General features: G+C 33.7%; 1 protein-coding gene across 5 annotated transcripts in view; it reads left to right on the top strand.

Annotated features, from left to right (window-relative positions):
• Positions 1 to 15,785, top strand: part of CHM (CHM Rab escort protein) — a gene marked incomplete at both ends in the record, with an annotated part of 181,278 nt that overhangs the window by 83,524 nt on the left and 81,969 nt on the right. The window lies entirely within an intron of this gene.

Genomic DNA, 15,785 nt, shown 5'->3' with positions numbered 1-15,785 from the left:
TATCTTGCCTTATGGTATTTATGATGCGTGGACGTCATTAAGATTAATGTAGTCAAATATAGCAATCTTTTCTTTTATACTTAGCACTTTTGGGGGAAGTAGAGCATAGTAGTTAAGAACCTGGACTATGGAAACAGACTGCCTAGATTTAAATCCTGGCTCCTCTATTTATTAGCCATGTAACCTTGGACAAGTTTATCAATCTCTTTATTATATTTTTAAAGAATCAACTTTTGGGTTTTTTGATTCTCTGTGTCCTAGTTCATTAATTTCTGGTTTTTATTATCCTTTATTTTGCTTTCTTTGGGTTTTGTTCAACTCATCCCTCCCCTCCCCTGCCCTTGCAAATTCTTAGGCTGAAACCTAATGAGTTAAATAGTCACATTTTTAATTTTCTAATATAAACATTAACATGGTAAAGTTCTAACTATTGTTTTGAATTTTATAGAGTTATTATATATTATTTTCATTATCTTTTAATCCTAATTATCTTAATTTCCATTGTGATTTCTTCATTGACCCATGAGTTATGTATTTTAAAATAGCTAATCTGGTTGATTCTTCTGCTCTTACCATCTCATTTAATTCTACTCTGTATAGAAAATATGTCTTTATGGTACTAACTCTTTGAACTTTATGACTTAGTATGTCATCAATTTTTTTAATAATTTTTCCATGTGTGCTCAAGAAGAATGTGTTTATCTAGTTGTTGGTTACAGGGCTCTCTAATTATTGCTCTTGAAGTCTGATAAGTCAAGCTTCGAGTTGTCATTTTCAAACTTTATTTTTATTGAAGTGTTTTTTCTTTGATCTGTCAATAATAGAGTGACATGTTTTGAAATCTCCCATTATGATTTTTGATTTGTCAGTTTCTCCCTATAATTCTATCAATCTTTACCTTATATGTATTTTGAGGCAATTTCTTAAGATCATATAAATTTATAATTGTTTAACCTTCCTGATGAATTTAAGGTTTTGCACAGTCTGCTGACTTTCTCCAAACCTAATAATATATATTTTTTTCTTAAAGTCTAGTTTGTCTAATATCAAAGAGCTACTCCAACTTTTTAATATTTGCCTGTTATATCTTTCTCCATCCCTTTATTTTTCAACTATATTTAGAGCTCTAAATAGCATATTATTACATATTTTTAATTCCATCTGACAATTTCTATCTTTTACCAAGTAGTGTAAGTGCAGTTAACAGGAGTCTGTTCCTTCCTTCTGAAGTATATAATTTTAAAAGTTCCTCTAGTTTATGCTCTGGGCAGTTAATGCTTACTAGTTTGTGTGCATATAAAAATAACTTTTTTTTTGCCTTTTTTTCTTGAGTGAATATTTGTTAGGTAAACATTTCTACATTGGCAGTTCTTTTCTCTCAGTACGTTAACATTTTATTCCACTGTCATTTGGGTTCCATTTTGTTGTTGAGATGTTTGATGTCAGCCTAATTGTCATTTCTTTATAAGTGATATCTCTTTTTTCTCAGGCTGTTTTTAAGATATTTTTGTCTACAGTGTTCTGCATTTTCACTACAGTGAATTTAGGTATTGTTTCCTTTGTATTTATCTAGCTTGATATAGGTCAAACCATATGAAATTAACAATATTAAAACATTTTGACCTACAATTCCATATGGTTCAAACAACTACATTGCAAGTTCCTCTATCTGTGAATTGTCATTTATTATTTTAGATAATTATCAGTCAGTATCTTGCAAATATTGTTTTCATCCATTGTCTCTTATTTTCACCTTTTTGGAACCACAAATAGGTATGTTTTAGAACTTAACATTCTCTCTTCCATGTTTTTTAATCTTTCTTTCATATTTTCTGTTTCTTTGTCCTTCCTGCTACATTCTGGGTACCTAATAAAGGTCTGTTTTCCAGTTTATTAATTCTCTTCACCTGTAACTAATCTGCAATTTAACCCTTTTTTTTTACTCCAGTATTTTTATCGTTCATTTTTAGAAGTTCTGCTTTTTCCCCCCAAATCTTCCTTGTCATTGTTTGATAGTCTCTTTTGCTTGGTCATTTCTTTCATATTCAGATATTTTATATTCTGCCATGTGTTGTTTCTGTTGATTTATGTTAATGATTTATTTCCTTGTGCCATGCTTATTTTTGACTGAGAGTTTGTATTTGATTGATTTTAATCTGTGGAAATCTGGGGCCCCAAATTAAGAATGCTTTCCTTCAAGAATTATTTGTTTTTTCCTTCAGCCGGAAGGCACTAAAGACTTGGGACCATTCTAACTCCCTTCAGGGGGTCCTTGCTTAATAAAGGAACCCCAGATACAGCTCCCACACTGATACAGGCAACACAACTTGTTTTTTTTTTTTTTTAAATTGCACTGTTTGTTGCTCAAAGTTTTGAGTTCAGCTCAGGGTTTGTACTGTGCATATGTGTGTTTGGGGTTGTGGATTTCCTATGGACATTTCTCTTATTTCCTTCACTCTCAGCAGTGCAATAAAAATTATGTTTAATGTAAGAAATAGTCTTTTGTTAGTAATAGGAGGTCCCTTCACAGTATCTAGTCCAATATGTGACTTTATGAATGGTGGTAAGAATGATATAAATTTGAAAGTAACTTAATTCTGAAAGATAGGTCTGTGTAATTCCAGACAAGTTCTTCCTCCTCCACCTATTGTCAAAGTAGGGATGAATGGGCAGTGTCATGTCCCCCAGGACCAGAGGTCCTCCTATCAATTGAAACTAATAGGGGAGTTCTAGGGTAGGGACAAAATGAACAGTTCACTGGGGAGTGAGCAGAAGCTCACTGGCTTCCTTACCAGCACTTTATGAAAATGGAATATTTAACCTCATTCTTATTTTTTCACAAAATCTATTTATTTCCTTTCCTAATTCATATATTTGTCAATATATATTTAATGTCTGTTTATTTGTTGTTTTTAAGGGAAACAGCATTTAAAAGTTTCATTTGTTTGTCCTGTACTGATAAAAAATTTGAATGACACTCTTATGTGTTGAATTCTAGACAAAGGAAATATTTTTCACCAAAGATGATTGTAACCTTCTTAAGGCTGAGGTTTTATCAGCCTTCTGTATCTTTTTATCCTCTGCAAACCTATCTCAGAATTTTGTGTGTGGTTCATATTTAATGTTTGTTATAAAAAAATTATATCTAGCTCTCTCCAATTTGAAGTGAATTGAAATTTCAGGGAATGATATAATTAAATGTGTATGTATATGTGTAGATAGATAGATATTAAAGACAACAACAAAAGACTGTTTGAAGTAGTATATTAAACTTTTGGGTGGTTCTTTGGTAATTAAGGCAACTCTGAGTTCTTCCTACATATTATATATATGAATCTGTGTGTTTATAAATTACAATAAAATATATTTACTTGGCCTAGGGATATTAATTTTTAATTTTATATTTGATTCCCTGCATAATGCTTTATAATTTCATATAAATATTGTTCTGTTTATATCCTAAAGTACTAACACTACCACCATCTACACATGTACATAGTCTACACTTTTTATCACCAGGTTATCAGAATTAGGTATCACCTGTTCTGTGACTTCTAACCACCATTTTATATTCTGTTTTAATATAACCCTCTTAAGCATTTCTCACAGCCAGTTACAGTGTGTTCTCATCAAGGCTACTGTTATAAATGGCATGCATGTATATTTATGTGAAGGATTCAAAGACTTTTGTAAGTCATATCCTTGCATTCTAAATGAATTCTGCATAAACAGTATAACATTGTAACTACTGGAGATAACTTTCATGAATGAACACCCTTTGAGCTTTTTATCAATTTAAATAGGTAGGGTTTTTTTCAGCAAAGAAAATGAAGCTTATTTATTGTACTACCTACTACCCATTGATATGTCAAGATACATAAATTGAACCATACTGGAAGAAAGTCATTGAAACCTATATATTTTTCTAGTCTAGCAAGCCATAGAATTTCCCCTACTGTATATCAGTTGGTTAATATTTTTTCTGGCACACTGGGCAGGATATGTATGCAGTATATAGGTTTTTAAACTCTCACACTATATCTTCCAAACAGAAGTCCTTTTTAAGCCCTAACCAACTAATTTGTTTCTGTTATCTGTGTGGTTGGTAACATGGTAGCCTTTAGAACTACTTTCTAGTTCAGAATGGGTTTCATATACTGTGTCATGTTTTCATAACCTATGAAATGGAGCAGTACCTGTGGGAGCAAACAAACTCTACATTTTTTTTTATAAATAGACTTAGACTACCCAGAGATTGTTACTTGTTTTTTGTAAAGAGAGAGAATTTAACTAATAGTTTACTAGGTAATTCAGCCTTCCATTCTTCAGATTTCAGCCTACATTTTATTTCCTTTTTTTCCTTTAATGTAATGGGATTGTTAAAACATACAGAATGAGTATGTTTTACTTTTAACATGTAATATAAATTGTGTGTGTGTGTGTGTGTGTGTGTAAAATCACCACTGAATATTTTGTACCAAGAATTCGCATTCAAATATCATTTTCCTGAGTATTGTATATGGAAAATTGAATAGATGTGCGATCTACCTCAGGAAATTGTGGAACACACATTGATTAGCTTAGAGCTTTTTAAAAAAGAGAATGAAAGAACACCAGAAGTCCTAAACATATAAGTAACTTGCTCAAGATGATAGGAATAGCATGGAACAACAGGAAAGGGAATCTCACATTTGATACATTCAATCAGTAATGGCAGAAAGAATGATGCCCCAAATGGGCCACATAGATGCTACTATGATTTTGTCATAACCATGGAATTTGTTTTTTTAATATAAAGTGTAAGGTATTTTATATTTTGTCTTTTTTCCTCTGCTTTAAAAAAATAACTTCTTTAGTCCAAAGTCCAAGATCAAAACATACACTTTACTGAATGTTCCATTTGGAGAGCTCATAGTATAAAACATCTCTCAGACCAAAGTAACCTGCTTATTTTGTTCTGTAATAACCAAGTTTTTTTATTCAGAGAATTTTCAGAAATCTAAGATATGTTTGTTAACCTGGATCAACATATTTGAAAACCAAGAGAAGCCTTAAAATTGATGAAAGATTATACTGATGGAAAATTTTATGAGTTTATTTATGGCTTCAACTGCATGTGAAGTCAGAAAAAGCTAAATTGAGATGGCTTTTTACTGTCTGCCCCCAATGTTCTTAGCCCTTCACCCCAATAAGTGTGGCCTAGATTACGGATCTAGATTCTTTAATGGTACATTTTTCCCCCCTCAACAGCATTCTCCTTAATCTCTCATCTTGTAAAAATCTCCCTACTATTTTGCTAGTGATATAACAGAAAATCTTAGAGTTGGAAGAATGCTGTTATATTGTTTTGACCGGTTGTCTAATTTTACAAATGAGGAAAGTTAAGGTAAAGGGAGGCTGAGGCTAGAAAGCAGATTTCCTGGTATGCATTCTGCACAACTCACTTCTTCTACAATGTTTCTTTAAACAGTGTTTTCTGGAAAAAATTGAGGAGATAGTTAATTAAAACATTGTTATTTGGGGGGATTTTTAAATATTTGTGGTTTAACAACTTGTAATTTGCTATGATTTCTTTTCTCACAGTCAATGCATAGTCATTCCCCCACCACCACCCACCACCCCCACAAAAAAGGCAGGAGAGAATAAGGGCCATCCTTACCATGGTCTAGAAACATGTTCTGATTCTATTCCCAATAGGAAATACCAGTTTAGATGAATAAAGAAATTATGTCAACTTCCCAAATTTACCTAACTGATAAAGGTAAAAGGAGAAACAGACCATGAGCAAATCAATCTCATCCCCACCCCTATAACTTGTATGTATGCATTTGATAAACAGTAATGCAGATGAGCCCAGTAGCAGTTATGTTTTATACATTTGGGGGACCAGTTAGCATTGATCTGTTTTATGCTCCAAATCCCATTGGTTTCCTCCCACAGTGTCATAAGTAGAACTCCACGATACACCTAGGTGCAGAATCTGGCCCTATGTCTAATTGTTGGTAGATTTGACCAATCCAAATGTATGTGTGTATGTATTTATGTAAGGCTTGATTATTGCATCAAGCCTTAAATATTTGAAATTAAATGTTAAAAAATTGCCAGAGTGAATTAAAAAGAAACGGATTAATTAATTGAACATCAAGTATATAAATCATATGGTTAAGAAATATTTTCATAGTGGATCGCTACACACTATTGTTTTGCAGCAGTGCAGCTGAATGGAACTGCATTGAAATATACCAAAGGTTCTTAATCTAGGGTCCATAGGTCCTTGGAACTTATATATAACAGGTTATACGTATATCTTTATAAAAATATTTGTAGTTTCATCAGATTTTCACAGGCATCCATGACCTAATAAGGGGTTGAGAACCATTGTGAGAATTTTCTATAAAAGAAAGCATTATTTTTTTACTCAGATAATCATCCTTAAGAGCTTATAAAAAGAAGAGGTTCTAAAGAGTGAATAACAAAGGTGCTTCTGGGCTCTAAAGACCGGGGAGAGATGGGAAAACTTGAAAATATTGCTATTGGAACTGTAATTTACAAGTACCTCTTTGGGTAGATGCAAGCAGATATCTGTGCTCTAGTGGTGTGGAGGAGAAGTAAGTTTAGTGCAGTGAACCAGAGTGTACATTTTAGAGCCAGACCAATGGGGTCAAATCCCGGTTTCACCATGTACTAGCTGTGTATCATTGTGCAAGTTATTTAACTTCTCTGTGTTCCAGTCTCTTCAATTTTTCCATGGGGATAATAATAGTAGTATCTACTTCATAGATTGTGAGGCTTAAAGTGAATTAATATCTAGAAAGTGCTTAAACAGCGCTTGCCTTAGTAAGTACTACATAAGTGTTAGGTGTTATTACTCTTACTGTTACTATGATTATGATGATTACTGCTGCTGTTGCTGCTGTTGTAGAATGCTACCAGGACAAGTATGAGACCAAGTTAGGAACTGAGCTAGATTTGTGTTCTAATCCAGTGGGTCAACAAACTTTTTCTGTAAGGGTCAGATAGTAAATAGTTCAGGCTTTGCAAGCCATATGGTTTTGGTTGAAACTATTTGCAGTCTTAGACAGTATGTAAAAGAATGGACATGGCTGTGTTCCAAAACAACTTTATTTACAAAAATAGGTGGCAGGTTTTCCAACCCTAGTGTAATCAATTGGATAGACTTGTGCCTACAAAACATAATAATATTTTTTTTAAAACCCTGATGTTAGGAAATTGCCTGAGTGCAATACCTGGTATTTATTAGTCATTCATTAAGTATTTGATGGATAAATGAGTGAATAGTTGGTATTTATGAATTGCTGCAAAAATTAGGTGTTAAAGGGCCCATAGAGCAGTATTTCTCAAGCTTTCACTTACGTCAGAATTTAACAGATTACTGTGTCCCATTCCCAGAGTTTCTGATTTGTAGATCTGAAGTGGGGCCTGGAAATTTGCATTCTAATAAGTTTCCAGATGTTGTTGATGCTGCTTGTTTAGGGAACACTGCTGAAGAGGAAGCAGCCAGGGGAATTGCTCTCCAGGCCCAATTCTAATCAACAAGAAGGAAAAGATTTAGTTAAAGTGACAGAAAACTTGTGAAGAAGCATCTCTGTCATTTGTTATAAGTTTAATTATTTTCATTTCTTCCCATTTTAATTCAACAGCTATTTTTTAAGCACCTGTTCTCTACTTTATACTCTCCTAGGTGTAGTGGATATATATGAAAAAGAATATGACATAGTCAGACTTTGATGGCAGTGTCAATAGTGTTTACTGTAGTTGAGGAAAGAAAATAAAATGCACACTCATGGGCCAATTAAAGAATAAGAAAACATATTTCATCAGGTTCCAGAATGTTCAATGCAGGAATGAATGCCATCAGTACTCAGAAATGATTTGAAGGAGCCTAAACAGATATGATATGAAATTAATTTAATCAAAGCACACAGATGACACTTAGGAAGTTATAGGAATCTCAGAGTGCTCTGTTAACCAATCCATTTCTAGGAAAGAGCAAGAAGATTGGGCTCCACTCTATGCTAAGAACCATCAGTGGTCTGACCCCACCTGTCATTGAACATGGTCCATTTCTGTGAGATACATAACTGTTCTAGAGGCTCTTGATTTAGGCTAGTTTCTCAATTGAAGTATTGTTGACATTTTTGGCAGTATAATTCTTTGTTGTGGTGTTGGAAGAGCTGTCCTGTGCATTTTAGGATGTTTATTTAGCAGCATCTCTGGCCTCTATCCACTAGATGCCACTACCTTCACCTACCTACTTGTGACAGACAAAAATATCTCCAGACATTGCCAAATGTCCCCCAGGGCAAAATAATCCCTGTTTGAGAAATATTGGTTTAGTCCAACTCAGTATATATTTAATTTGGTGTAGTCTACTCTAGTTAAATGTTGACAGGCAGGGAGAATAAAATGTTCTTTCAGGTCTTTCTTACATTCTTCTTGCTCAACTTTTGGTTCTATAATCTGGAACCATGTAAAAATTCTTTAAGGAACAGAACAGTTTAAAATCTCTTGGCACTTGAATCAATGGAATAATTCAGGTAGGTCATTTAGCAAAGTATACCTGTCAGGAGATGTTAAATAGCCATTAAAAAGCAAATTTTGGGGTAACATATAATCTTAGTAGGTAGGAAAAAAATGAAAATACTGAAAAAAATAATAAAGCACACAGACACTCACTTTTATAAAGAAATGCAAGCCCTATTTCCCACCCTAGAATTCCACCCCCAGAGTTAACCATTGTTAAGTTAGTTGCATATCTTCCCATATTTCCCATGCTTACACATATATCTATGTATGAACATGTATGTATATGCATACTTAAAATGTTAAGGGATGAACAGTTCTCTGGTATATGGACCTATGTGCCATAATTTATTTAATCATTTTCCTATTGTTGGTGTCATCTTGCTTAATTAAATTATGTCTTTATCATATAAGAAATATAGGGACTTCCCTGGTGGTCCAGTGGCTAAGACTCTGTGCTCCCAATGCAGAGGGTCTGGGTTCCATCCCTGGTTGGGGAACTAGATCCCACCTGCATGCCACAACTAAAGATCCCATGTGCCACAACTAAGACCCAGTGCAGCCAAAATAAATAAGTAAATATTTTTTTAAAGAAATATAATTTCATGTACAGAAATTTTGGAAAACAGGAACAGAAGTATTACTATTGATTATTATAGTTAAATCCCATCACCTGTTAACAATAACCACACTAAATATTTTGGTATATTTTCTTTTCCTTTCTTTCAATCCACACATTTAAAGAATACATGTAATTACAATCCTCTTAATTTTTTTTTTAATTTGGCCATCTTCAATTATAGCATAAGCCAACTTATAGCCATCATCTTAAAAACACATATCTCAGCTTAAAATAGACAGCAGTGGAAGGCTGGTATAATAATAGGCATTCTTCAAATTCAGGGGTCCTTAACCTGGCTTCCAATGCCTGGAATAAATCACCTGGGTTTCTGGAGTTTGGGGGTATATACCCTGAAATCTCATGCCAAATTCTGTGTGTGTAATGTGCATAGCTGCAGTTTTTAGGAGGTTCCTAGTTTCTATCAGTGTCTCAAGGGGTGTATCACACCTCAAAAAGGTTAGGAACCACTGGAATGTACTATTTCAATTGAGAACTGTCCTTATTAAATTAGCATTGTAGAATAGGTTAACCAAAAGCTTGTCTCCCAATAGTTTGAGGACTATTTTTTGAATAGGCTTTTTATAAACTGTAAACTCCTAGAGGGTAAAATAAACACAGTGACATACCTCATTTTTTGAGTCTTTTGTATATGATTTTCCAGACAGTTTTCCCTCTAGTTAATAGTTGATATTGGCATGGAGATGATACATAAAGTATAGGGGGTAAGCATGATGATATTTGTATGATCACTTGTTTGTTTTTCCCTTGAGAGAGTATTGTGTGGGATAAACTGCAGGGTGGTGAGATAATCCATCATTTTGAAACCTGTTCTCTGGTGATGGATGGATAGACAGGTAAAGTAACTCAATAATCTTCGTTTTTTTCCAGGTTATTCACAGATCAGTGAGCGTTGTCATTAATAAAACAGTGGAATGCTTTTGTGTCCTTTCCTGCATTATTCCTCAGGTTTTGACAGGACAAGTCTTTTAATTTGGGAATAACCTCTTATTAAAACTTATATTACGGGCTTCCCTGGTGGTGCAGTGGTTGAGAATCTTCCTGCCAATGCAGGGTACACGGGTTTGAGCCCTGGTCTGGGAAGATTCCACATGCCGCGGAGCAACTAGGCCCATGAGCCACAACTACTGAGTCTGCACGTCTGGAGCCTGAGCTCCGCAACAAGAGAGGCCGCGATAGTGAGAGGCCCGCGCACCGCAATGAAGAGTGGCCCCCGCTTGCCACAAATAGAGAAAGCCCTCGCACAGAAATGAAGACCCAACGCAGCCAAAATTAAATTAAAAAATTAATTAATTAATTTAAAAAAACATATTACACTTAAGTGTGTGGTGCTGGAGCATTTATTGTGACTCTTATGAATATATTAGAATTATATTGGCTACACAAATTATACAGTTTCAGGTTCTACTTTACTAATAGTCCCCTTCCCCCTTCGGTGCTATTCAGATACTAGATTAAACTCACCCAATCATTTTCTCAAGTAACTACGCCAGGTCTATGTGTGCTATTCCAGGTCTTAAAATAATTCTAATAACTTGTATTAGAGTGAAAGGTGGCTGACTATATATAGGGCAAGAGTGATATTCACATTAAGTCCAATGATATTTCAATTAAGTCCATGTTTAGAGCTGAAATTTTAGTTTGATTAAATTGAAAGGTAACACTGTGTGATTGCATAGACTAACTTAAGTATCATTCAAAACAATTCTTAACCCATCTCTTTGGAGCCAATATATTATTATGCAACTGTAATAGAAATAATATGTGAAGTGTGTTTATTTTCCAGTCAATTCAAAGAGGGGAAAAAAAAAAAAACCTTAGGGCAGCCAGATTACAAAGATCCAAGGCTTTATTTGCCAGCTATGTTAGATAGCTAAGTTTCCAGACGTTCTCTGCACTTCCCTTGTTTAATTTGGTTTTGTTCCAGATTGATCTAATTAATGTGATCATCTATAGTTGTAACAAAGCTGTTCATTTCCAATTATTCATCAGTTTATATTCTACTTTAGTAAGGAATGCTCAAAAACTGAATCTTTTTATAAAATACCTTGTCCTATTTCCAAGAAAGAAAGTTTTCCATGTATTATGAAAGTATCAGTCTTAGAATTGGGTTCTGATTCTAGCTCTGTCATGTTATTACTTGCATGAACTGGAACATATCATTTAAATTCTCAGAGCCTCAATTGTTTTACCTGTATTATGGGTAATTAAATCTAACCCTACCTCCTGACCTGGGCTATTGTGAGACTTAAATGTGATGATGTTAGGGAAAGTATGTTGAAAATTGTCCAACACTGATGTAGGGTATTATAACAAAAATTGAATGACTTCACAGTTTCGGTATTTAGAATGAATGTTTTTGTAATTACTGAAACATTAATTTATATATTGTAGACCAGTTTATACAAACTAGATTTAGAATTTAATTATTTAATTAAATTACCTAATAATTTGAGTCTGTTGATAGATATATTTGCGGTATAAAATTAAGTCATCTCTATGTCTCCTGTAGTTCCTAGCACGTAAATGGGTACTCCATAATTTTTCTTTTTTTACTATTGAATTTGGTATACTTTTCTCATACATAGTTAACTGCTTAGAACTTTGGCTGGCACATAATAGGTGCTTAATAAGTTAAATATTTTGAAAACGGAATTAGAAATTACCATGGAAAGAAATTAAATACTGCAGGACAGAAACTGTTTTATCTTTCAGGTACTAGAGAAATAATTTGTAAAAGAGAGCTCTCTTGGGGCTGAAATAATTAATGTAGCTTTTAACCATTCCTCCTCCTTATTTTTCTATCTGTTCATGCCTCATCTTCTCCCCTCTCCCCAAATTAGGCAATAGGTTCTCACTTGCCTGATACATTGAAATAGAATAAAAGTTTTGCAAAAAAAACACCCCACTTCCATATGGCAAAACTTCACCAATTTTAATCTCACCAGTTTAACATTCATAACAATTTGAATGTTTTTACTTTATACTCTGTATGTAAACAGAGTTTGCTAAACAAATGAGTAGCATAAACAGGAAGGTATATTTAGCCTACTCAAGAAGCCAAACTAGTTTCAACTAATTATTTTAATTACTCCTACAGTTTTTAATTCACATACATTGAATATAATAAACCTGTAATTTTTAACTTACATTTAGACTGGTATCCCTACGTTAATTCATACAAGTGCACATGTATTTGTAAACAGCCATATTTTTCAAACTTTTTGCTTACCCAACTGGAGTTTTTAAAAGAAAAATGGATATATGTATATGTATAGCTGATTCATTTGGTTATAAAGCAGAAACTAACACACCATTGTAAAGCAATTATACTCCAATGAAGATGTTAAAAAAAAAAAAAAAGAAAAACGGGATCACAGTGTGGCTATTTTTCTTAAGTAAATCTCTTTTATATTTGAATTTGAAAATACTCATTTTTGAATCTATAATCTTTAATTGTGGTCCCATATGCATAGACCCATATTCTTCAGGTGCATTTAAAAATAGAAGGAATTAACTCTAAAATAACCTCTTTTGAATTACATACATTTGTTGAATGAACAATTAACTTTGATCCTAATTTTATGTTTTAACATATATTCCTAGAGGTAGCATAGTGTAGTAGTTAAGAGTAGAGACTCTGAAGCCAGACTTTCTGAGTTTGAATCCTGGCTCTGGCACTTACCTACTGGTTAACCACCCTGTGTTTTCAGTTTCCTCCTATATAACAATGGAATAACAATATAGGGCTGTTATGAGGATTAAGGAAATGAATATTTGCAAAGCTCTTAGAAGAGTACTTGGCACATGATAAGCACTACATGAGCCTTTGTTATACAAAATTTTTAAATTTCCAAGTTTCTTAAGTTGTGCAGATGTGAATTCAGGTTCTTAGGTATAGTGGAGTGGTTCCAAATGCTTAATGAATTGAGAGCCAAATTTTTTACTGAAGTGTTTCCACCTTCCATGATGTCTTCAAAATCAACACTTAACTGTCATCCTGTAGTGGTCCTAGGATAGAGGTGGATGTACCAGGATCAGAGCCACTGCTGTCTGAAATCTAGTACAACACCTCCTCCCCTGCCTAGAACTGGCTTTGTTGCTTGTCCCTTTTTTGTGAGGTTAGACCTGACTTTTCCCTGCATTGTGGTAGTGCATGTTATGATGTACTTGTTTCACAAACAAATCAGTTGAAAACAAGCATTAGTTTTCTTTGTACTTCTAAACTAGAAATAAAAACCACTATTGAATGTCTGTTTAGGACATGAACCTTTTAATGCTTAAAATGGACTCTTTTAAAACCAGCAGACTAAGGCAGTGTCTGTATGGTACAGATAAATCAAGTGTAAAGCAGAAGCATTTGGTTATCTTCTTTCAAATTTTAACTTAAATATTCTAGCCATAATGAGACTATTACTTATCTCCAATACACTTTTTGGTATATAATAATTAGAGATCTAATATTATCAAAACTTACATGAGAAAAGATATTGCTTTATTCCTGAATACTGGCTGGAGTAGAAAAGAATTTTCCTTGGAATGTAAACTTTGGAGCTGGTATTTTTAAGGGCCCAATAAATATACTGATGCTCTTGATGTTCAGTCAGTTGAGCAGACTGAATGTTTCTGCTGTTAACCATTCTTTATGGAAATGATCTTAGTCACAGAATACTAGTAAAATTGGCCTGATCACTGCATTCAGAAAGGTTTTTTAAATACCCTCATATATGATATATAGTTAGTGAGATTAAGAAAATGAATCTGTCAACCTTGCAGATTAAACTTGAGCTTCTGTGCATTTTGTTCCTCCTGGAAGATGTCAAACCATGGGTAAAATCTCCCCATAAGTAGGAATGTTTTCTCTAGGGATACAAAGCTAAGTTTGCAAACCTAAGTGAGTTTAATTCCTTAATGTCAGTTTGGAGCATGTAGTTAATATGTTGAAATGGTATGAGAAAAACACGCTACTTGTCTGGGAAATAAAATCCTGGTAGCAAAAAGGACGCCGAAGACAGCAAAGCACAAAAGCATAGTGAAAGGTACTTGGGCAGCTTTGAGGTTCTCTGTGATGTAGGATGCTTTTTTGTTTTATTAAGAATAGGATATTTAGACAACCAGTAGTTCTCAAGCCCTTTCTTTGTCAGCATACATGGGGCATCCCTCCATTTGCATGTTTGACCCACTCAGGCTTTGGCCTTGTTGAGAGGCTATAGTCTCTGCATAAGTCTCACTGTAACGCCACCTTTTTTTTTCTCCCACAGACTTAAGGCACACTGTATTGCAGAGTACCAAGGTTGAGAACCACTGTTATTAAACTTAGCATAAAATTCATACAAAATCTGGAATTCACCTAGGAGTGATGGCTTTTATCACTTTTACCTTACCAAATGGAAGGTAGCTTATTAACAGCCAATATGTATGTTTCCTTGTGTTCTAGGAATAAAGGAAAACATAATTTTAGATGTCTTGTTCAGAAGAAAAACATAGTATATAAGATATATGAGCTATCTCTGTGGTTCTAGATTTTTATGTATTTTTAGTTCCATAAAGCCAATTGAAAGATGTGTCTTCAGCAGTGCATATATTCAGTAAGCCTCGGATACTCTTTTGCTGTTTTCTTTCCTAACGTGCTACTGTACATTTCCTGGTTATACATTGCAGCAAGTTGAGCTTTATTTTTTTCCTAAAAGGAAATATTTTTTTTCTCTTTCTGCTTATCAGAATATCCATGCTTATGATAAGAAATTTAGATAGTATAGAAGGTATGAAGAATGTAAAAATTAAGTTAGTGAGATAATTTTTTTTAATCAGAATTACTTTGAATCATTTTGGTTTTTAAAATAGCCTTCTTAACATTTATCCTCTTTACTTTGACCATCCTGTTATTTACTTAGTATCCCAGCCTTAATTTATGCATAGTGTCAAAACTACTCTAATGCTTGAAAACTAAAACAGTTCCTCCAGATTGCTCAATATGGTAAGTATCATTGGATAAACAAATTTGTTGTTGTTGTCTAAGTCTGAGAATGTTAAAGCTTTTTTTTTTCCCTACCATGGCTTCTAGTGTTGTAAGCACGTTTTGCCTTTTTAAATATTTACATTGTTTATTGACAAAGGAAAAAACTGATCCTTCTGTAAATAACTTGATAAAAACTTGAATTTCCCATTAGAGTTTAAAGAGGTATGCTTGAGTCCATATACTGGGGAAATTAAGTTATGGGAAAGGATTACACACACCCTCTTTTTTTTTTTTAATGTGTTTTCACAAGGTTCCAGTGAGGACTGGGAAGAAGAGTGTATATTTCCAAGGTCAAATTATCAGAGTCGAAACATTTTTTTCCCAGAATGTAGGAATAGTGTAGAAAACAGTTCAGTGTTTATATGTTTATGTACTACTTTTTTACAAGAGTAAAGAATACTAGTTATTATTATTATTAAACTAGAAACTTGAAGTTTCACTGAAATCAGCTTTTTCTACATTAGAAAGTTTAAAATAAACCTGTAAACTGCAAAAAGTTTCTGAGACCTTGGAGACTTAAACAGGTTCTGATCTCATTTTTTTTTTCCTTTCCACTGAATATGTCCTCTTGGAAACGGATAT

Source organism: Hyperoodon ampullatus (assembly GCF_949752795.1).
Source record: "Hyperoodon ampullatus genome assembly, chromosome: X".
In the NCBI taxonomy this organism is placed as follows: domain Eukaryota; kingdom Metazoa; phylum Chordata; class Mammalia; order Artiodactyla; family Ziphiidae; genus Hyperoodon; species Hyperoodon ampullatus.
Note: the sequence above shows the minus strand (reverse complement) of the source record. Positions and strands in the feature narration are given on the sequence as shown.